At 38.4% G+C, this 22,595-nt stretch overlaps 1 protein-coding gene across 1 annotated transcript in view; it reads right to left on the reverse strand.

Annotated features, from left to right (window-relative positions):
- LOC110296910 (regenerating islet-derived protein 3-beta) overlaps positions 1-22,595 on the reverse strand; it is a 138,565-nt gene that overhangs the window by 45,806 nt on the left and 70,164 nt on the right. Inside the window, exon 3 of the mRNA XM_029478852.2 lies at positions 9,632-9,712. The gene's annotated coding sequence lies outside the window, so the exon portion shown is untranslated. The remainder of the gene's footprint in view (positions 1-9,631; positions 9,713-22,595) is intronic.

Consider the following 22,595-nt stretch of genomic DNA (forward strand, 5'->3'; position numbering starts at 1 on the left):
TCCTTCTCCCTCTCCTTTTTCCCTTCCTCTTCTCCTTCCTGTCCTTCTCCATTTCCCTGCCCTATACTCCTTCTGTACTTGCTAGAGGTACATTAATTGGCTGCAGAACACAACAAGGACAGATAGACATTTGTTCATACATTTGTGGATTGTTTCTTTCTGTTCTACACTCATATCCTCATCTTGTCATATTTTTTTTTTAATTTTTACATCCAGACAAACAAGTACAACATTATCAACTGGTAAGAATGCTAAGCAGACAGTTGGTGGCACTGCTTCTCAGCAGAACCCCCTGATGCATTAGAAAAGGAGTACTTCTCTATTTATTTTCAAAAGGTTGACAAGCCCTAAGGACATGAGAACTCTTATAGAAGTTGATTTCTGCACCTCCAAAATGGAGACCATTAGAGCAGGTCTTCAAAGCTGCAAGTTTAATTAATACTCCCAAAAAGCTTGAGTGAGAGTTTCCTTATATTATAGGAGTGTTGTTTAGAAAAGAAGACATAGAATGACAGGGCTTTGAGCCTGAGAGTAGATTGGAACAAAAATTTCTTTGAGATGTATCTCCCCAGCTAGTCAAGGCACAAGAAGGAAACTAATTCTTTCAGTTTCCCCTCCAAATTCCTAATTGTTTTAGAGATTGTCTGTCTCTTTTAGCATTCAGTGTTATGCATGCTGATTTTCAGAACAGTCTAGATTATATTCTGTTTACTGTCCAAAAGGAATATCAAAATGAATCAATAATTCTAGAAAACCAATCAGTGGCAAAAAGATATATAGACAGAGCTAAGGAGAAATAAATAAGCAAATATATAGAGATATGGTAGATGGGAGAGAAATAACAAATAAGGGTATTTATCGACAATGTTTCTAACATTTTATAATTGACACCTACAGCCTGGGCTCTATGGTTAGTTCTTTATTCTTGTTGTTTCATTAATACATCTATGCGTAATTCTATTAGTGATTAATCCATATCATATTTTGATAAAGCCCAGTGTAAATTAGATATATCTGTGCAAGTACTTCACTGTGCATTCAGTAGCTGGAATGCAAAATTTGTTTATGGTTTTCATGTAAAATATGTGCCATAAGAGATCTCAGCCTAACAGTTGTCAGCATGCCAACTCAAGTCATAGTTTAACAAGCCAATTCTTTTATATCTTTATGGTCAACATATAGCTCATAAAGATGAAAAAAGAGAACAAAGCTGATGCAGAGCATTACCTTCACTGAAGATGTTCTCTCACCCATTCCCCCAATCACGCCTGTTATTATAATTACTTCCAATTGTAAATGACATTCTCCTGTCTGGAGTTTCATATAATTGGCCTATAATTAAGTATCTTATTATGTGTAGGGATACTTTTAATTAGCATAGAATTATCATTCTTCACCTATGTGTGTATTTCTTATAATTGCTGAATAATATTACAGCCTAGAAATATTGTACAGTTAATTTATCATTTATGTTTCTGTTTTCAGGTTACTATGAATAAAATCACTGTAAGTACTTGATTTAAAAAACATTTTGTAACAATACAGTTTCAATTTTCTTAGATAAATACTTAATAGTAGATTCTTTAGATCACACACAAAGTGTCCTGCTTTATTTTTTAAATGTCATCTTTTTATTATTTTATTTATTTACATTCCCAATGTATCCCCCTTCCTGTTCCTTTCTCCATGAGTTCTTCATCCCATCCCTCTTCCCTTTTGCCTCTGAGAGCTCTCCCACCTTCTCACCCAGTCTCACTTCATCCCACTAGCATCCTCTTTCCCTGGGGTATCATGATGCTATAGGACTATGTGTATCCATTCCCACTGAGAACAGACACGGCAGTCCTCTGTTACATATGCAGGGGGGCACAGACCAGTCTATGTATGGTCTTTGCTTGGTGGCTTAGTCTCTGGGAGTTCTGAGTGGTTTGATTAGTAGATACTTTGTAGTTCTTCCTATGGGATTGACTTAAAAAACATTTTGTAACAATACAGTTTCAATTTTCTTGGATAAATACAGTTTCAATTTTCTTGGATAGTATTTCATCTCCTTCTTTCTCCTAACTTTTCAATCATGGTCCTGACCTCAGGCCAATTGTAAGTTTCTGCATCTGTCTTAGGTGCTGATAGAGTCTCTCAGAAGACAGCCATGCTAGGTTCCTCTCTGCAAGCACAATATGGCATCAGTAAAAGTGTCAGGGATTATTTCCTGCCCATATGATAGATCTCAAGTTGGGCATATCTGTGGATGGCCTTTCCTTCAGTCTCTGCTCCATTTTGCCCTTCATTTTCTTTGGACAGAAACAATTCTGGGTCAAAAATCTTGAAGATTGGAAGGTGACCCCATTTCTCAAATGGGGGACACATATATCTACAGGAGATGGTTTCTTTATGTTTCATTGACTAAGGTCATCCCCAATGAGTCCTCGGAGTCTATTATATCCCCAGTGTCTTGGACTTTCTATTAGTTCCCCCGCACTCCACCCTACACCACTGCATATTTCTATTCATTATTCTGACCCTCTGGGCTTCTCTAAGAAGTTAGACTCCAGAAAACAAAATAACCTAATTTTAAAATGTGGTATGGAGATAAACAGATAATTCTCTATAGAGGAATATCAAATTGCCAAGAAGCACTTAAAGTAATGTTCAACATCTTTAGTCATCAGGGAAACACAACCTGAGATTCTACCTTGCACCAATCAGAATGGCTAAGATCAAAAACTCAACTGACAGCACATGATGGCAAGGACATGGAGAAAGAACATTCCTCCATTGCTAATGGAATTGCAAACTGGTATAACCACTCTCTGGGATTCAATCTGGCAGTTCTTCAGAAAATTAGAAATAGTTCTACCTGAAGACCCAGCTATTCCACTCCTGTGCATATACCTGAAAGATGCCCCACCATACCAGAAGGACACATGCTCCACTATGTTCATAGCAGCCTTATTTGTAACAGCCAGAAGCTGAAAAGAACCCAAATGTCATTCAACTGAAGAATGGATACAGAAAATGTGGTTCGTTTACACAATGAAATACTACCAAGCTATTAAAAAACAAGGATATCATGAATTTTGCAGACAAATTGATAGAACTAGAAAATATCATCCTACATGAGGTAACACAGATTCAAAAGGACATACTTGGTATGTACTCACTGATAAGTGGATATTAGCCAAAAAGTTTAGAATACCATAATGCAACTCATAGACTATATGAAGCTTAACAGAAGGAAGTCCCAAGTGAGGGTATTTCAATGCCACTTAGAAGGGTGAACAAAATAATCATTGGAGGCAGAGGGAGGGAGTGACCTCAGTAGGAGAGGGAAATTGGGCAGAATCATTAATGGGGGAGACAAATGTCGATTTTTAATAAAAACAATTGCATCATTCAAACTAATTTGTCCTCCCATTAACATCAAATTTGACATGTACCTGCTTCATAATTTTGCTAATCTTTAACAGTACCATTCTTCTCAATTTGTCTACAGTACATATCTGCCTTTTTATAAACTCTTGTTTTAATGAAACATAGGTCACTGCTATTATTTGAGTCATTTGGCTTTTTTTTTAATCACTTGTAAATAACTTCTCAAAGCATGTTGACTATCAGTCTTATGTATAGAGTTCTTTGAAGGTATGTAGCAATTAAGATAAAAAGAAAACTGGCAAGCAAGATATGGTAGTTCGTGCTTGAAATTCCAGCCCAGAGGAATTGAAGTTAGACAGATCACTGAAGTTCACTGGCCAGATAGCTGAAACTACTTGGCAAGTTAAAGGCCACTGAAAAAAAAATGTATCTCAAAAAGCAATATGGTCAGCACCTGAGAAGTAACAACCAAAGTTGTCATTGGGCCTCTGCAGCACAGGCACACACATACACATGCATGCACACACATCTGTAAACATGCATGCATCTGCACACACATCAACATCTACAGACATTCACATGTGCACATATATACACAAGAAAAATGGGTCTTTGTCCTTAGAAATCTTATATTATTAGTATATATAAACCAGAAATTTTATATACAGTGTATGTGACTAAGCCTCACTCAAGGTATCATAAGACTTGAATGAAAATATTCATTTATGAAGCTTAACTGACACTAATATCTTTAATCTGAAGTTTGAAGAAATTGTGTTTCTTGAGGTTTAATTTTCAAATTTAATTCAAATTTAATTTAAATTAAATATTTAAATATTCTAATACTTGGGTTTTAGAATAAAGTGCAACAATGAGATTTCCTTTTGCTGGGAAAATAGAACGAGATTCTATCCTTAGCTATAGGAAGAGAGAAAGATATAGATTTAGCAAGATATAGGAAGAGAGGAAAATTCTCACCCAGAATCACATGTGGACATAAGCAATACTCAATATGGCATTCACAATAGTAATAACGCTTCAGACTCACGACCAATATTCATTTATCTAGCAGACTCTCTTACAACTTTACAGTTAACTTTTCTCTCATGTTTAAACTTGTAATGGAAACGTCAAACTAGTGTCTTGATCTGAGGTTAGATAACAAAGGCTGAGTCATCATAGAAAAGTAACTGTTTCTAGGCTTCTATAATGTTCTAATTAGAACTCAAAAGCACCATGGACAGCTCTCAGGGCATAGACTAATAGGCTTTTTAAGACTGAAATTTTATTTCCCTTTCACAGTGAGATTCTTGTGTTGCTCCCACCCCCTGCCTGTGGCCCTCTTAGTATTTAGCTTTAGTAGAGGTGGACAGGGTAGAAATAGGGGTCTGGGATGAGGGGACAGGAATGGGAACAGGAAAGATCAGGTTGGAGAAGGATAGTGAGAGAGAGTATTGGGAGAGAGAGCTGGAATCTGGGGCATCTCTGCAAGGAGATAAAAATCCTATTGCTTCGGAACACCCCCCACCCCTGGAATCTATGAAGGTGATTCTAGTTAAGACTCTTAGCAATGGGGCATACAGAGCCTGGACAAGCCATCCCCCATGACCAAGACTTCACTTGGAAAGGTGAAACATCAACCCATCCACAAAACCTTCAACCTACAATTTGTCCTGCCTATAAGATGTGCTGAGGTAAAAATGAAGTAGAAATTTAATGACTGGCCAACCAAAGACTGATCTAGCTTGAGACCCATCCCTTGGGAGATTGCCTACCTCTGACACTGCCTAGAAGCCAGGACTCTAAGGCTGGTTAGCTCAGAAACCTAGGATAAAACCAAACACAACTGACAAAAGCAAGCAAACAAACAACAACAACAAAACTAATGCTATTCAGCTATACTCGTAGATTGATGCCTGGGAGCCAGCAACTTGTAGAGACAAATGCAGAGAGCCACAGCCAAACATTAGGCAGAGCTTTTAGAATCCTGTAGAATAGGAAAAGAAGGAAGGTAGGCAACAGAACACTCAAGGACACCACAGGAAAACCCACAGAATCAACTAACCTAAGCTCATAAGGGCTCACAGAGATTTAATTGCCAACCAAGGAGTCAGCATTGGACTGACCTAGGTCCTCTGAACATTTGTTACAGTTTTGTAGCTTGGTCTTCTTATGGAATTCCAAACAGTGAGAGCAGGAACTCTGTCTAACTCTATAGCCTGTTTTAAGACCCTTTCCTTCTACTGGGTTTCCTTGTTCAACTTTAATAGGAGAGTAGGTGCCTGATCTTACTACAGCTTAATATGCCATGGCTAGTTGATAACCATTCAAGGCCTGAATTTTCTTAAGAGAAATGTAGGGGAACTGGATGAGGCAGGGGTTGGACTTGAAGGGAAGAACGCAGGAGAAACTGCATTCAGAGTGTAATAAATAATAAAGAAACAAATAAATATAGTAGAAAAAGGTATAAAATTCCATCACTTTATCATCTTTCTTTTAGCAATGAGTTTTAGTCACTACTCCATCCAGTAGGAGAACTGGATGAGACAGGGGGTGGACGTGAAGGGAAGAAAGCAGGAGAAACTGCATTCAGAATGTAATAAATAATAAAGAAACAAATAAATATATTAGAAAAGGTATAAAATTCCATCACTTTATTGTCTTTCTTTTAGCAATGAGTTCTACTCGCTACTCCATCAGTATATACATAACTTGTAATTTCACATTTCTTATAAGTTTGTACATTGTAAACACAAGGAAAAAAATCCAAAGAAAAGTAAGCATCTGTGAGTTCATAGACTATGCCCTAATTAACCTTGGTTCAACCTAGAGTCACCTGAGAATGGAGTTCCAACTGAGGAATTGCCCAGATCAGATTGGACCATGGGCTTCTCTCTTGTGAATTGTCTTGGATGTCAATTGATATCAGAAGCTCCAGCCAATGTTGTTCTGGACTGTATTAGAAAGCTAGCTAAGCATAACCAAGCTGCCTAGCCAGATATCCCTATTCCCGTGTAGTTTCAGCTTCAGGTTTCTGCTTAACTACCTCCAATGACGAACTCTGACATAGAAATATAGTCCCACCTACAAGTTACTTCCAATAATGGTGTTTGTCACAACAAATAGTGGACTAGTTCTTGAAGAAATGTAGCTCACAGCTTCTTCATCTCCTTGTCAGAGGTAAAAGCAGAACTAAACTTAAAATTTTCAAGGCTTATACAGAACAACACATGTAACATCATCTTGGTGTCTGTCTTAAGGCTGTGACAGAATACACAAGCCTGGAAAACTTATTAAGAAAAGTAAATCCAACTCATGTCTCTGAAGAATGGGAATCTAAGAGCTTTGAGCTCCTTCATATCATGATAGACATAGGGGAAATTATAACAAGAGGCTAGCTTCATGAAGATATGTCATTATAGCAACTAAAACATTGATGTAATAATTTCAGACCAAGAACTCACAGAAGAAACCATTAATCTGTCAATCCAAACACCTCCTAAATGGCCCCTTTCTCACATTGCTCCAATTACAATTAAATCCTTAATAAGAATTTTGATGGAGACAAGTCATATTCTAAATTTTGCAGGTGTTTATCAGTCTCTGGCTCTAGCAGCATCAGTTATTCTTTGTATTCTGTTTGATCACAATGGGCTATATCACCCAAAGCATCACTGTATTGTTTCTACATCACAAGGAGAGAGAGAGAGAGAGAGAGAGAGAGAGAGAGAGAGAGAGAGAGAGAGAGAGAGAGAGAGAGAGAGAATACCACTGGGATAAGAACACTTAGCCTTGGGTTATCAATCAGAATTTTCTAACTTAAGTTATTACAGATTTCAATGTGAACAAAATCACATATATTTTGTTTTCCTTATTTTCCATTTTTGTAAAACAAGTCTTAATTCTATGCAATATTTTGCTATGAAGTAAATTAGCAGATCTAACGTATTCTAAGATTAATTAATATATATGTTTAAAATTCATGCTTGATAGGAACATTGAGTGAGAAATGAATATTGGGCTGGGGTATCCTATGGTCATATGATGATGATAGCAGAGTTTATATTAATATTTCTGAGTTATTGGAAATATCATCTTCACAATTAACTTTTGTGAAGCATGGGTTTTTTATTCAAACCTATAAACCAAGAATTTTGTCTAACTGGATTGAGGACTATCCAGGTGCTTGGATGTTATGCTTTGAAGGTCTCAGGGACAAAACCTCTCTCCTCAAAATACTGTTTCCATCATTGTCTGACACTGTATCTCAAGGTTTTGGGTAGCTTTGTGTTGGAGCATGTTAAGATATGGATCTGAAATGAACCCCCCGATTCTCATATGTTTAATTTAAGGCTTGGTCCTGAGGCAGCAGTATTAAGAGATGAATGGATTACAAGTGCTTTGATTCCTAATCAGAGGTGATTGAATTTTGAGGGTTTTGAATTATGAATGGGTTAATAGATTGTTGGAGTCATATCATGATATGTTATCTTTGCGTAAACCTTTAGGAGGTAGAACCCCATTAGAGGAAGTGAGTTCTTGAAGACATGACTTTGAAGTAGTCCCCAGCTCCCTGCCTCTTCCTTTCTTCCATGAAAGCTTTGTTCCAACATCATTAACTACCATAATATTAAATCATTTGACAGGCTAAGGGATCAAGAACTGAAAACTTTGAAACCTTGAGACAGAATGAATGATTTAACTTTATATTACATGTTTCAGATCCATAGAAACCTTCATGACATGAATAAAAGCCAACCTGGAAGAGTTAAAAAAGAAAATCCCTTAAGACCTTAGTGTAAACTTCCTTACCAGATGGATCCACCCAGAATAAGAATTATATTTAGGGCTGGAAAGATGGCTCAGTGGGTAAGAGCACCCGACTGCTCTTCCGAAGGTCTGAAGTTCAAATCCCAGCAACCACATGGTGGCTCACAACCACCTGTAATGAGATCTGATGTCCTCTTCTGGTGTGTCTGAAGACAGCGACAGCTACAGTGTATTACATGTAATAAATAAGTAAATAAATAAATCTTTAAAAAAAAGAATTATATTTAGATGATATAGTACAAAGTAAAGAAAGAAGACTCTTCTAAACTCAGGCCAGTTAAGGCAGGCAAACAAAAGTTTACAAGTTGGCATAGCAAAAGCTATTATATAATATGTTCAAAGCTACTGGCATAGATCTAAGGCAACAGGTTGTAATTGGGGTTGTTTATTTGTTTGTTTTGTCTTATTTTTGTTTTGTTTTGTTTTTGATTATCCTATTCCTGGCCCCAACTTCTTGAGTTCTTCATCCCATTCCCCCTCTCCTTTGCCTCTGAGCAGGTACTCACTTACCCACATCTGCCTCACACACACACACACACCCTAAAATGCCCCTTCCTTGGAGCAACATAATGAAAATGGCCATGTTATAAAAGCAGTCTACAGATTCAATGCAATGCCCATCAAAATTCCAATATAATTCTTCACAGACTTAGAAAGTGGAATTCTCAACTTCATATGAACAAAACAAAAGAACCAGGGAGTTTAATTCTATTATTAATATTTATGTAGATGAGGAGAGAGGAACCTTTGGGCTCTTTTCAATATAGTGGGGACTATTTGTTTTTATTCTCACTAATATCTATTATTTCAGGGATCTAGACATTTTTAGCCCTAATTTCCACATGACATCATAAAACAACAGAATTCATTCTTTGCAGTATTCTGTATGTACTGTTATCCCTATAGTACAGAAATATATGTATCACATGGACTCATTAGTTGATTGGAGTGACTAAATGTTTACCAAAGGCAATTATGAAGTGCAGCATACTGGTCCCTTAGATGTCTAAGTCCCCTGAAATGGAGAACTGCACTAATTCACAAATCATAGGATACTTGAAATCCCAATTTTCTGAATCATTCTTTTGTTTATCAATCATTAACTTCTTGGTTAAACAACTTTCATATTTCTGGGGATACATGTTAAAGCATTTCTGTTTATTACTGTAGTCAAACTAGACTGGAGAGATTTGTTAAATGAACAAAGTACCTTAGTAAAGTATTGAAGGATGCTACCCAACATATTGCCAGTCAAACTGAGGTCCGTGGGAAATGAGGTAGATGTGGTTTGTGACTACAGAATCACCAAAACAACCCTGAGTCTGAAGGAGTGGAGACAGCTTCTTGGTTTTGAACATTTTGGATCTCCTTTGTTGCTTTACTCCTGGTTATCCTTTTCCAGGAATAAGTTTGGCTCTCTGCCCTTTACCTGTCTGCTATGATCCTCCATTCTGATGCTCTGCCAACTTCCATATTCTTTAGTTTTCTGGGATCCAGCCAAAGTAATCCCCTGTAGTAAAACATAATAATTTTTGCACACATAAATAACTTGGTAGCAGAGATATTCCTATTCTCAATAATATTTTAGAATTTCTACTTTCTGGGAACCAATCTAGAAAACTCATACTGGTAATTCTTATAGTTAATAATATTTATCAGTATAAGATTTTTAGTGATCATCTGGGTTTATGCTCAATATTTTCCAAACAATATGTGCCCAGTTCAGAGCTAAATGCTGAAAAGTCTCTCAAAGGATACAAGAAGCTGTAGCCCTGATGCCATGATGCTACAGGGAAAGCAGAAGTTACAATGACTTCATGCTCAGAAGATTGTGACTAAATTTGAAAATATGTACAAGATCAAAGAATTACAGCAGTTAATATTTGTTCTGCTTTATATTTGCAGTTCTAAGCATCAAATCCAGGGAGCTATATATGTTAGGTTAGGGATAAACTACTGATCTACATGCTCAATCTCTGTCACTGCATATATATATTCCGTATATATCCTGTGTATAAATCCCTTGTCATACACAGTACTTGGAAATAATTTCTCATTTGGGAATTAGTCTTTCCTCTTTCTTGATAATGTTGTTGAATATTTAAATGTTGCTGATGTTCACTTTGACTACATTTTATGTTTGCTTTGACTATTTGTTATATATATTAATTAATGTCAGAAATGATCTTATTGAGTTTTACTCCTGTTTTTTCATAGACTTTTCAGCCCTTGCATTTTGATAAATCATTCATTTTTGAAATAAATCTTATATATAGGACAATAATATGCTTGCATTTGATATAAATTAGAAAATGTTTTAAAAATAAAATTATATAAGTCAAAATATGGATCTGTTTAAGAGTATTTGAAACAGTAACACAAACGTACATGGATGTGACATCAAATGTGATATGATATAAACAAAATTCAATTAATGATCACTTAGGCTTCCTCTCACACTGAGTAATTTTGAATTACACAATAATATTCACCAGGAAAATTGGTGAAACTGTTTTTCTAGAAATTTTAACTATGAAAATCTTCCAACATGTCATGAATTTGTAGATTTGTCACCCTGAAGTTCCCAATAGTCCATCCTCGACTGTATTTAACTCATTATATTTCATTCATTTTCTGGGTAGTAAAGTATATAGTGGTCATTAAGAACAATGTCTATATAGCTTGTAATATGACTAGGGAAAAATAACTTACCAAAAATAACTGGGCTTTTGACATGGCTGAGCAGGTAAAGGTGTTGTCATCAAGCATGAGGATCATAGTTTAATCCCCAGGATCAACATGGCAGAAAGAAATAATCAACAGTATTTCCTCTGATACCCACATATATGCTATCACACACACACACACACACACACATACACACACACACACACACACACACACATCTACATCTATCTATCTATCTATCATCTATCTATCTATCTATCTATCTATCTATCTATCTATCTATCTATCTATCTATGTTTCTCTCTCCATATATATATATATATATATATATATACTAAGTATTTTAATAGAAATGACTTGCCAAGGTTACAAAAAGCCACAGATATAATGTATCTAAATATACAGTAAATCATCAGTGAGAAAAGGGTCATAATCAAGAGGGTGTAAAAGATTTTACCAGTGACCAAGGAGGAAGAATCTTTGTTTAATGTCAGTTTCTGGATAGACAGAAGTCTGACTTTGATCCTGGCTCTTTAAAGGCAACCTCAAAATTTTTGCAATTTTCTGAAAGATGGAAGTATCTGTCATACATGAAAATCCCCTTTCAGCACTTTGTATAATTTTGATGACAAGTGACTAATTGTAGTGACTGGCCAATATCCCAAAGAACAATGTCTTAGTTCAGTCTCATTGCTTTGAAAGGACAGCATGGCCAAGGCAACTCACATGAGGAACAAGATTTAACTTGGACTGGCTACAGTTTGAGAGATTCAGTCCATTATCATCATGGCAGGAAGCATGGTAGCACCCAGGCAGACATAGTGATGGAGAAGGAGCCAATAGCTCCACATCTTGACTTGAAGGCCACCAGAATAATACTCCTGTGACTTAGACAAGGCAGATTTTGAGCATATATATTACTCTCAATGGCCCACTTCTGCAGAGACACAACTCCTCCACAATGCCATACCCACTCTAAGAAGGCCATACCTCCTACTCCCTGGGTCAAGACTATTAAAAGTACTACATTCCTTCTCTAACCCCCATAGGCTCCTTCAAACACATGAGTCTATGAGGGTCATGCCTAGACATAATGAAACATACCTTTAGTCTCACTTCAAAAGTCCCCATAGTTTAGTACAGTTTCAACAATGTTATAAGTTCAAAGTTCAAAGTCTTTTAACTGTCAAATGTCCAAAGTTCAAAATGTTTTCTAAGATTCGCACAATCTCCTAACAGTAATCACTATAAAATCAGAAATAAAAAGCAGATCACATGCTTGCAACACCACAGGTTATACATCACCACTCCAAAACATCATAGCAAGAAAATACTGAACCAAAGCAAGACCAAAGACCAGTGGGGCAAGCACCAAACTCTATATCTTTTTGTCTGATGTCCGACTCCTTTCATCATTGTTGACTGCAGCATAATTCTTTGCCTTTGGCTGGTCCCAATCCCTGAAACATCAACCAAGGTGTCTAAAGCATGTGGGAGCCAGGGGCTCATCTAACACATGGGGTCTGATGCGATGTCGGCTATGCACACTAAGTATGAGTAGCAACATTCCACAAGCTAGGATCCAGACAGGTACCAAGCTGAATTTCAATCTTCATTCTTCTATGCTTTAAGACTCATTGTCGCATTATGAGACATCTCACACCCCTAACATCACAATCAATAAAGCTCTCACAGATTTAGGGCTTTGGGTCATTTGATATCAGTACTACTTCTGAGGTACTGAAAATTGAGAACAACTAGGTCAATTTATCACAGATGCATAATAAAGTCTCACGCTGAAGCATGCAAGCTCAGTTAAGCTTGATAAGTTGGCCTCACTATGCATGCATTGTCATACATTCATGCCAGGAGGATAGAGCATCCTAAAGATGATGAGAGTTTTACTTTGGAAACAAGACCAGGTCTTTTGCATTTATTTTTATTTGCGTCCTGTAGAACTTGTGGAAGTTCTACAGAAAAACAGAAGTAAAAAATAAAAGATATTGTATGGAATTTGGCTCATACTATTTTGAGGGTCTGTAGTCTCATTACATGAAATCTGCACTCTGAAAATCTAGGAAAGGCAGTGGGACAATCCAGGCACAGTCTACACGGATGGGATACATGAGATGTGCAGCTGTTGATCCTCACCTGGTGAAATAATCCTCACATCATGAAATAATAGCCTATCATGACCTGAGTGTCCCTGAACCGTCTTGTCAGCAGAGGCTCACTCTGATCTAACTCACAGGTCTTTATCTCCCTGTAAAGATGAGACACTGAAAGCCTGATAGAAGATAGTAGGAGTCTATTGCAGAGTTAAGTACAGTGATCTTAAAGGGTGAGAATAGGCTACAGCTTACTTGCATTTTAGGGATTTGTACAATTTCTAAAGTCCCTAGAATGGATAACTTTTCCTTAGAGGTATTTTCAAGTTTGGGTGATTGACAGCTTTTATGAGAGAAGACAGTGGGATGTCCTTGTTCCTTGCCTGAAAGCCTTGAGCTAGATAACAATCTTATGACCTTCTAGTTAGTTTTGCCAATGTCAAATCTCCAGGTAGGGCAGACAAAGACTCAGATCACATTCTTTTGACAGATAACCAGATTCTACAGTTTCAGTTGGTGTTTTGCCAAGCTGCTGGCACCTAGGAAGCAAACATCTATCTCAAGTGTCCTCAAAGCCTTCTAATATCTGATTATCTACCTATCACCATCAAGTTAAGAAAGAAAAGCAGCCATCACAGGGATAATCAGCTGATTACAACCATAAGTAAGAAGTTTCCTGAGTGCTATGAATTGTTCCCCTCAGTTGTTGTACTTGAGGGTTGTTTGGCTTTAGTGTGGGAGAGACGGTTCAAGAGAGGAGCTAAGTCAAATTGTACTTCAGGGCAGAGGCCTATTCATGAAGGCAGCAACACAGCAGGTGTCTAAGGTAGTGTGCACTTTACCACACTACAAAAATATTTATCTCCTTTTGAAGCTCTCATCGAAAGGAAAGGTTCTGCAGCATGAAGAAAGAAGGATGGCAGGTGGAAATGTGACTTAGGTTCTGTGTCGTCTAAGCACTCTTCCTCTGGGTACATAAGTTGGAGCCCCTTAACATGTGACACATTTTATGACTTATGCTACATATGGGTAGCACTTTCTCTGAGTAAGGGAGGTCAGCTTAGTTAATATGGGATCCACATTACATGGCAGGTCATTTAACCCACCCTTAGTCAGTCCAACCATTTAGTGTCTAGTTGCATCATGAGCATGTGTCTAGGAGGGATAGGTTTTCTTGACAATGTGGTATGACATTTATAAGGACTACTGTAGGGGAAACAAATTTGAAATTGATGTCAGAAAGGAGAAGACTCTTGTGAGGACTTATTTCTCACCTGAAGCTTGCTTAATTCTTGATGCTACCTGGGTATAAAATCCTATCTCCTTGGCATCTCTCATCACTTCAGCACGTATGTTTTACAAACAAAAGAGTGGCCTGCTACATCATAGAATAAAATTACTTGCTACCTGTGTCCTGGACTGCTTGCTGCCTGACCCTACCTTGGGAGTTAGAGGCAAGGTGGCACATGGAATCAGTGACACAGACTCAGTCAGCAGGTGAGAAATGACCCAGCCAGCTCATCTGTCCTCTACTGTAATACTCTCCACCTGCACCCCATTGGTCCCAAGAAAACATCTCTACTAAACAGCAGTTCCTGGTTGGCTGGCATTGTCTGTATCAGCAATCTTTGGCCTCCCTCGAAATTCTGAATTTGGTCCTCCTAAAGGAAATGCCTTTGGGGCTGCATGAACCCTCACATTTATGAAGAGGTGGCCATGCTATCCCCCTAAAATTACCTAACATAGTGCTATATTGAAATGACTCCAATAGCATGAGGTCTCTAGAAGTTGCTCAGCTCCCTGCTTCTGTGATTTCTGTGAAAGTAATTTAGATTAGAAACAGAGAATGTAGTGTAGGCTGTAGACAGATTTTATTATAAATAAGTAGGCGCACTCTTAAAGGATGAGAGTGGATGATGGCAAAAGGTACTGTGGCAAAGAAAAACAAAATAACGGATGGGTGAGAATAGTCAATGACTAGAGAGGCCATCATGCAAACTTACGCTAAAATCTTACTTGAAGTTTCTGCAACAAGTATATTTCCTTAAGGATGTTTCCTATTCAGGTGGTCAGGTTCATTTGATTGAGCTTTGATTTACAGGCAAAGCAATAGTATGTTTTAGTTCTTTCCCAGGGAACTTCTACTAAATGGGAGTCTTGTGATCTTTGGGAAGTTTTTAATATTGTGTCTCCACCCATGTTATTATTCAGATTCACTGCTTCTTTTTTACAACAACAACAAAAAAGAAAAAAGAAAAGAGAAAAAATCTTATAACTGAGTGAAAATGAATAAATGAAAAAAAAAAGAAAGCTTTAAAATAGCTACACTTTGCAAGGGAAAAAAAACTCCCTTCCCTTGGTGTTACTCAGCATAACCCTGCTCCCTCCGTCTTCCTTGTTTGATAAAGGTATAATAAATCTGAAGAGGGGAAATTCTTTTAAATTTAGTGTAGGGGTGGAGAGATAGTACAGGTGGAAATGTAGAAGCTAAAGCTTGGATTCTGAGATTCCGTAGATGAGCTGGGCAGGCATGTTGATCACCTTGAATCCCAGCTCATAGGGCATCTAGAGAGCAGACAAGCCATGTTCAGCAAGAAATTTGGCCTCAGTGAAAAGAACAGAGAATGATTAGCAAGACACTAGATGTAAACTCTGGGTCTACACACACACACACACACACACACACACACACACACACACACACACACAGAGAGAGAGAGAGAGAGAGAGAGAGAGAGAGAGAGAAACCTTAATGTATTACTAAGGACATAGGAAATGGGAGTCCAAAGCTCATTATGAGAAAAAGATCCTTTCTTAACCTTCAAGCATGCTAAATCTAACTAGCTATGTAACATAGCACTATCACAAAACACTTTAGATCCATCCTAATGTGTATTTTTCTTTTCTTTTTCTCAGAACTGACTAGAACCCTGACTTTCCACATACACTCGGCAAGCATTCTATCAGTGAGTGACATCCCTAATCCTTTTAAAATTTTATTTTGAAACAAGGATTTGTTAATTTTCTTAAACCGGCCTTGAACTTGTGGTCCTCCTATCTCAACTTCTAATGTACCTGAGATTATATGGACATATCATTCCACCTGGCTTCTAATATTCTAATGTATCTTAAAGATGATAGTATTAATGATAGAAAGTATAAAATTTTATAGAACACAAGACATTATTATGGTCTAGTTTTTCATTCTCTATCTCAGTTTGTAGGCAAATTCTAAAGAGATAGAATGTGCAAGAGCAAAGGTATAATGAGAGCTTTGGAGCAGAGCTACTAAGAACAAACAAGTACAGTACAGTAAACCAAGTCAAAAGAATATATTGTAGGTAGTCCTGGGTGAAAGGAAAACTGTTCCACAAAGCAAAGAACTAAAGAAACAACACAGTTATGTAAACTTTGGAAGCTTGCCCTCAGAAGCTCAATTTGCTAAAAAAAGCAGTGACCGTGGCTTGTGCCCCTCCTGTCACCTATGAGTGTGGGAACTATTGGGGGCAGGGAAAGGAGTGGGGAGGGAGGATAACCCCGGCCAGAGTTCCTTCAGTGCTCTCTCAGACAGACGCAGGAGGGCTGCCAGAAGCTTTCCACTTGGCTCCAGGTGGGTATCTAAGTCACTGATCCCACTCGATGGAGGTGCAGGGGAGACAAATGGCAGCTCCTAAATGGGGGCCCCAAGGTAACACCCTGTAGCCCCGGGGTTATGGGAGCAAGGGCTGAGGGAGAGAGGTTCCCACACAGGCAAGAGTCCTTAGTCTGGGCCTTGACTGGAGCACAGGAAGGCCTTCCACCAGGAGATTAGAAACGGCTCATTTAGGAGAAAGCCTATTCCATTGTTCACTAGCAGCGGGCCTTGATGAACAGAGACAGTCTATGGTTTTAGAGCTTTGTTGTAGACAGGCGGGGGGAAGAGAGAAGGCAAGAGAGAGAGAGAGAGAGAGAGAGAGAGAGAGAGAGAGAGAGAGAGAGAGAGAGAGAGATACCAGCCATGGCCAAGCAGAGAGGAGTGGGAAAGGAGAAAGAGAAGAAAGGCTAGAGAGTAAGAGAGAGAGAGAGAGAGAGAGGGAGAGAGAAAGAGGGAGAGAGAGGGAGAGGAGAAGAGAGGAGAGGAGAGGAGAGGAGAGGAGAGGAGAGGAGAGGAGAGGAGAGGAGAGGAGAGGAGAGGAGAGGAGAGGAGAGGAGAGGAGAGGAGAGGAGAGGAGAGGAGAGGAGAGGAGAGGAGAGAACAAGGGGAGAGTAAAGGGAGTAAGAGAGTGATGTGGGGCTAAGCAGCCCCTTCTTATGGTGGGCTGTTATCTTTACTGTTGCTAGGTAACTAGGAGGAGTTTAGCCTGAAGGTCAGAAGCTTGGGACATTGTCTACAGGACTACTAGCTACACCTCTCCTGTGGGGCTGTGGGGGTGGTACTTTTGACAGGAGTCAGAGTTCAAGGAGACATGAGGGAATGCCTACCGTGCTTTGGAATTGAATTTCTAAAGTGTACTATACTCAGAGGTCACAGACTCTAGCAAGCCAGTGAATTGCCACTCTGAAATCTGACTTCTTAGGCCAGCTGCAGTTAGCATATTTTATAGAGAATGTAAACACAAGTCCATGAAAAAAAATTGCAAGACTAACATCTAATTGACTGATTAGAACTTAAAGATGGGGAGGTTGAAAAGTCCCAAGTCCAGAAACAAATCTCATTGGCCAAATGATATGTTTCCTAATAGTGATTTATTGGCTACATCTGTGTGAGACTTAACATCTTTATAACTATTGGTTAGTGTAGTGGTTTGAATAGGTTTGGCCCAGGGAGTGGCACTATTAGGAGGTGTAACCTTGTTGGAGAAAGTGTGTCACTATGACACTCCTTCTAACCACATGGAAGCCAATTCTCCTGGCAGCCTTCAGATGAAGATTCAGAACTCTGAGCTCCTCCTGCACCATGCCTGCCTGGATTCTGCCATGCTCCCATCTTGATGATAATGAACTGAATCTCTGAATTTGTAAGGCAGTCCCAGTTAAATGTTGTCCTTGTAAGAGTTGTCTTGGTCATGGTATCTGTTCACAACTGTAAAACCCTAACTAAGGCAGTCAGATAGAGTCTAATCAGGTTATGTCTCTTGTAGCTCTCTCTATCTCTATAATCATAGTACAAAAAGAAACATCCACCTTAACAAGGATCTCCTGTATAAATTTATTAATCTCTAACAGACTTCCTGGGTACCTCGATTCCAGGAGAATGGTAAGTGTATTTATTTTCTCATAGGAGTTTACCTTAGGTTAATAGACACTGGAGCATCAGAGGGCTTAAATTACAAAAGCTAGAAGTGTCCCTACTATTGCATCTTCTCCTTTATTTTAAATGCCCAATAACACTTTTATATAATAAACCATTTCTTTCTAATCAGTATGTTTTTACTGTACAGGACATACTGTGTGAGAATGAAAACCATAAGCTTTCTAAATTTGTATTTTAGGCATTTTGTTTGGTTGTTTGGCTGATTTTGTTTTCAGTCAAAATTTATTGAGTCTGTTATATGCACTTAGCATTTTCCAGATGTTGGTTCCCAGCAGTGAAAGCACAGGTAAGATTTTCGCTGAAACTCACTTTTAAAGATGTCAGTAACAACAATTAAAAAAAAAGAAAAAGAAAAACACCACCTTGAGTAATTATAGCAATAATCTAGTGTTTGAAGTAGAATTGCATCTAGAGTTGCCTTTAATGAGGATCTTAATGAAGGTGGTTTCATTTTCTGTAAGCTGAAACCTAGAAGTCAAGTTTTAACTTACAACAAGTATAAGTGAAACAAAAGAGAATAGCCTTTCAAAAAAAAAAAAAAAAAAAACGATTGCATGAGAACCCTTCCCATTTGGAAGGGGAAGTATTCAACATGAATGACTTAGTCTTTGTCACTGACCACTTGTCCAGCTTCTGCAGTTTCCTATTGCTGTAATTTTCCTTTCAAGAGTGAAGATATTCATGTCCCTCCTTGTGCAATCAGACTATTAAAATCATAGTCCCCAAGAACTTTGAATTTCCCCTGGAAGGGAAATGCTGAAATCCTGGTGCCAGCCAGAGAAAGCAGTTACCTTCCAGTAAGAAATTTTAAACAGTTCTCATAATATGTCAGATCAGTTTGCATGAAAAACTGTAGCCAAAACAACAATGGGCTCATAGAAGAATAGATCACATCTTATTATAAGAAGAGAAGTGCATCAGACTTGTGGGAAAGGAGCTGAGAAATTACTCTTCAGAATGAGTCACTACTCAAGGGTGTGAGAATAAGAACAGATCTTGAAAAGAAAGAGCCTTCCCTTCAAATTCCAAGAAGATTACTTTAAGAACTAGGGAGTGGGGCTTCAAATCTCAAGAGCTATGGTGGCTTCTGGTATTATAGGATTTTAGGATGTGTGTGTGTGTGGGGGGGGACTTCTATAGCACAAATCTCAGCCCAGCCTATGCCTTGACAAGGGACTCAGAGACAGACTCTAAGATAGGATTATAAAAGTATCTTGCAGTAGGAAGGCTTAGGGGAATATGGATTGAGTACCTGCCATGGGTATATCTGAGCCCTGATCTACCCAAGAAGTGATACTGTAGGCATCATGCACTGATGAAGCATAGCTTTGTGATGATGTGTCTGGTTTCAATTCAAACTATTTCTTTTTGAGGAAATGATACTGTATTAGCTTTTACTGTCATATTCATTACTATGTGTTGTAGGCATCAACAGTGATAGGATTTAGCTGCTAACTCAACGTTTTGGTGCTGGGTAAATATTCCCAGATTGTCCTAGCCAAGGACCATTCTTAAGATTGTGGTGTGCAGGTTTTTTCTTGCTTGTTGTTTGTTTGTTTGTTTTTTATGGTTTCAATATGCTTTGAATGTGTCTGTCAAGGTGTTCCAAGAATTAGCCAGCTTGGAAACCACTAAGGATGTACCCCTATCTTATAATCAGCTTTGGACTCCACCTCCAATTTTCCTGGTAATAATAGAAAGGGAAATGTCAAAATCCTCTTTAACATTTAAAACACCATATGGAAAGATAGAACTATCAAGGTGTTGTTGAGGTCCAACTACTAAAATAAAAATTCATCCTTTTGGTAAAAAGAATGGAATCTGAATTCTACTTCTTACCCTGGGTAGAAACTGAGCCCTAAAGATTAGAGTATTATATACTTTTGTCTCCTTCTTAAGAGTTAATTCACCAACCTCAGACTGAATCCCCCTGCTTCCATACATACTCCAAGCCAGCCTCTCACTTAACACTCATGATAATTATTTTATCAAGTCAAATGTTTTCTCCAGCTTTTAATTTTTCAGAAGGTTGATTCAGCTACTGTTGAAATAGCCTAAGATCAGGAAATATAAAACCAGATTCCAGACAAAGCTACATGAGTGAGCTCTTTATATTTTCTTCGCAGTATTGAGGACTGAACTCAGTCTCATGCCTGTTAGGCAAGCATGAAACTGAAGAATATCAAACAACATCCTCTGTCCTTTTACAGTTTTGTATGTCATAGTAAAGCCTCACTAAGTTCCCTGGGATGGCCTAAACTTACATTGTAGTGCAGTTAGTCCTCCTTCCTCAGCCTTCTACATAGCCAGGATTATAAAATACACCGCTTATCTACCTTGCCACTACTCTAACATCCCTGCCTCATTATTTGAGGTTGTCAACCTCTGTCACTGTCCATATATATCTTTTTTAATATTTTTATTAGGTATTTTCCTCATTTACATTTCCAATGCTATCCCAAAAGTCCCCCATACCCTCCCACCCACTCCCCTACCCACCCACTCACCCTTTTTGGCCCTGGGGTTCCCCTGTACTGGGGCATATAAAGTTTGCAAGTCCAATGGGCCTCTCTTTGCAGTGATGGCCGACTAGGCCATCTTTTGATACATATGCAGCTAGAGTCAAGAGCTCCAGGGTACTGGTTAGTTCATAATGTTGTTCCACCTATAGGGTTGCAGATCCCTTTAGCTCCTTGGGTACTTTCTCTAGCTCCTCCATTGGGGGCCCTGTGATACATCCAATAGCTGACTGTGAGCATCCACTTATGTGTTTGCTAGGCCCCGGCATAGTCTCACAAGAGACAGCTATATCTGGGTCCTTTCAGCAAAATCTTGCTAGTGTGTACAATGGTGTTAGCTTTTGGAAGCTAATTATGGGATGGGTCCCTGGATATGGCAGTCTTTTCATACACCCTCCAAACATCACGTATCGTCCATGGGTCTTACCTCAGCACATGTCTTGCCTCAGCATGTAAATCTGTTTGAGCTGGTATCACTTTGCAAATTAGCCCAAGTCTGAGCAAGCAAGATGAAGCTTCACATCACCAGAAGTTTTTTTTGTGTGTTTATCTCTGGATCCCAAGAAATGTAGCTCAACTACACAACATAAGGAGGAGCAATACATAGCAAAGAATCCTTCATCCCATGTCCCTTCATGTGTTTGATTTGCCAGAATATCTTTTCTCCTGTGTCTGCTTCTGTGAAACATTTGTTCATTTTTCTTTCAGAAGTATGCCTAAGTCTCAGCTGTGTCAACTTCAGGAAAATAGTCCTTCACATGTTTGCCCCAGCAAAACACAACTGAATTTCCAAAAAGCCCTTAAGGTTCCACTTCAACTTTTTAATTTTAATTGCTAAGAGAATAGTAGATTTTTTTATCATACTATTTTTGCTTAATTTTCCTCCAGTGCTGAATCCATGTCATTTTTGTAATAAGCAAATGAGTGTCTATGTCAGACACTGTCTGCATGGGATATGTAGTATTTCTTCACTATCTGCTAAACTGTCATAACAATCGTCATAAATTAATGTCATTGCCTTCCTTGGTTTTACTAACAAAATGCCCACAGTACAGATCTCCAGAAAGGTTCACTCAAGGAAGAAAATAAGCGGACAAAAGCAGGTAATTGTCTAAGGACACAACACACAATTCCAAGTGGCTGTTAAATCATCTACAGGCTTTCAGATCAGCTTGACTATTTGACTTCAAAAAAACTTAGGAGATGCATTAAGAATGCCTCCAAATTAAAATTCTCTTTATTTAATGAAAGAGAAGAAATCAAAACTTTAAGAATGATGGGAGGAAGGAATGCTCTCTTTGACACTGAACTGACACATGTCTAATTACACCAGATTCAGTTGAGATAGAAGCAGGAGAATCACATGACCCTGACTCTTAAGAATAGACAGTGAAGACACTGGCTAAAGTGTTTGAATTTTAGCATCCTAGATCACAGAACACTAGGTACCAGTCCTTTGTGTTGGTTCATGAATCATTCACTAAATAAAACATTTAATCATTCCCCAGGTACTTCTGTAGCCACAGCCATGAGACCTGATGTTGGTGTAGCAGGACTGAATTTCTTACTTAGGCCCATGATGAGGGCACACTCTGCCACCTTATTGAAATAATGCTATGTTTGTCAGCTTTCTGTTACTGTTCTGGTTCAGTTTCTCTTGTTGTGATGAAATATTCTGACCAAAAGCAATTTAGATAAGGAAGCTTATTTCAGCTTACAATTCCAGATCAGACTATCACTGGGGAAAAGCCAGGGTAAAATCTTAAAGGCTGGTCTAGTTGCTAT

This window comes from Mus caroli, unplaced genomic scaffold (assembly GCF_978045245.1).
Source record: "Mus caroli unplaced genomic scaffold, Mus_caroli_1 scaffold_7, whole genome shotgun sequence".
In the NCBI taxonomy this organism is placed as follows: domain Eukaryota; kingdom Metazoa; phylum Chordata; class Mammalia; order Rodentia; family Muridae; genus Mus; species Mus caroli.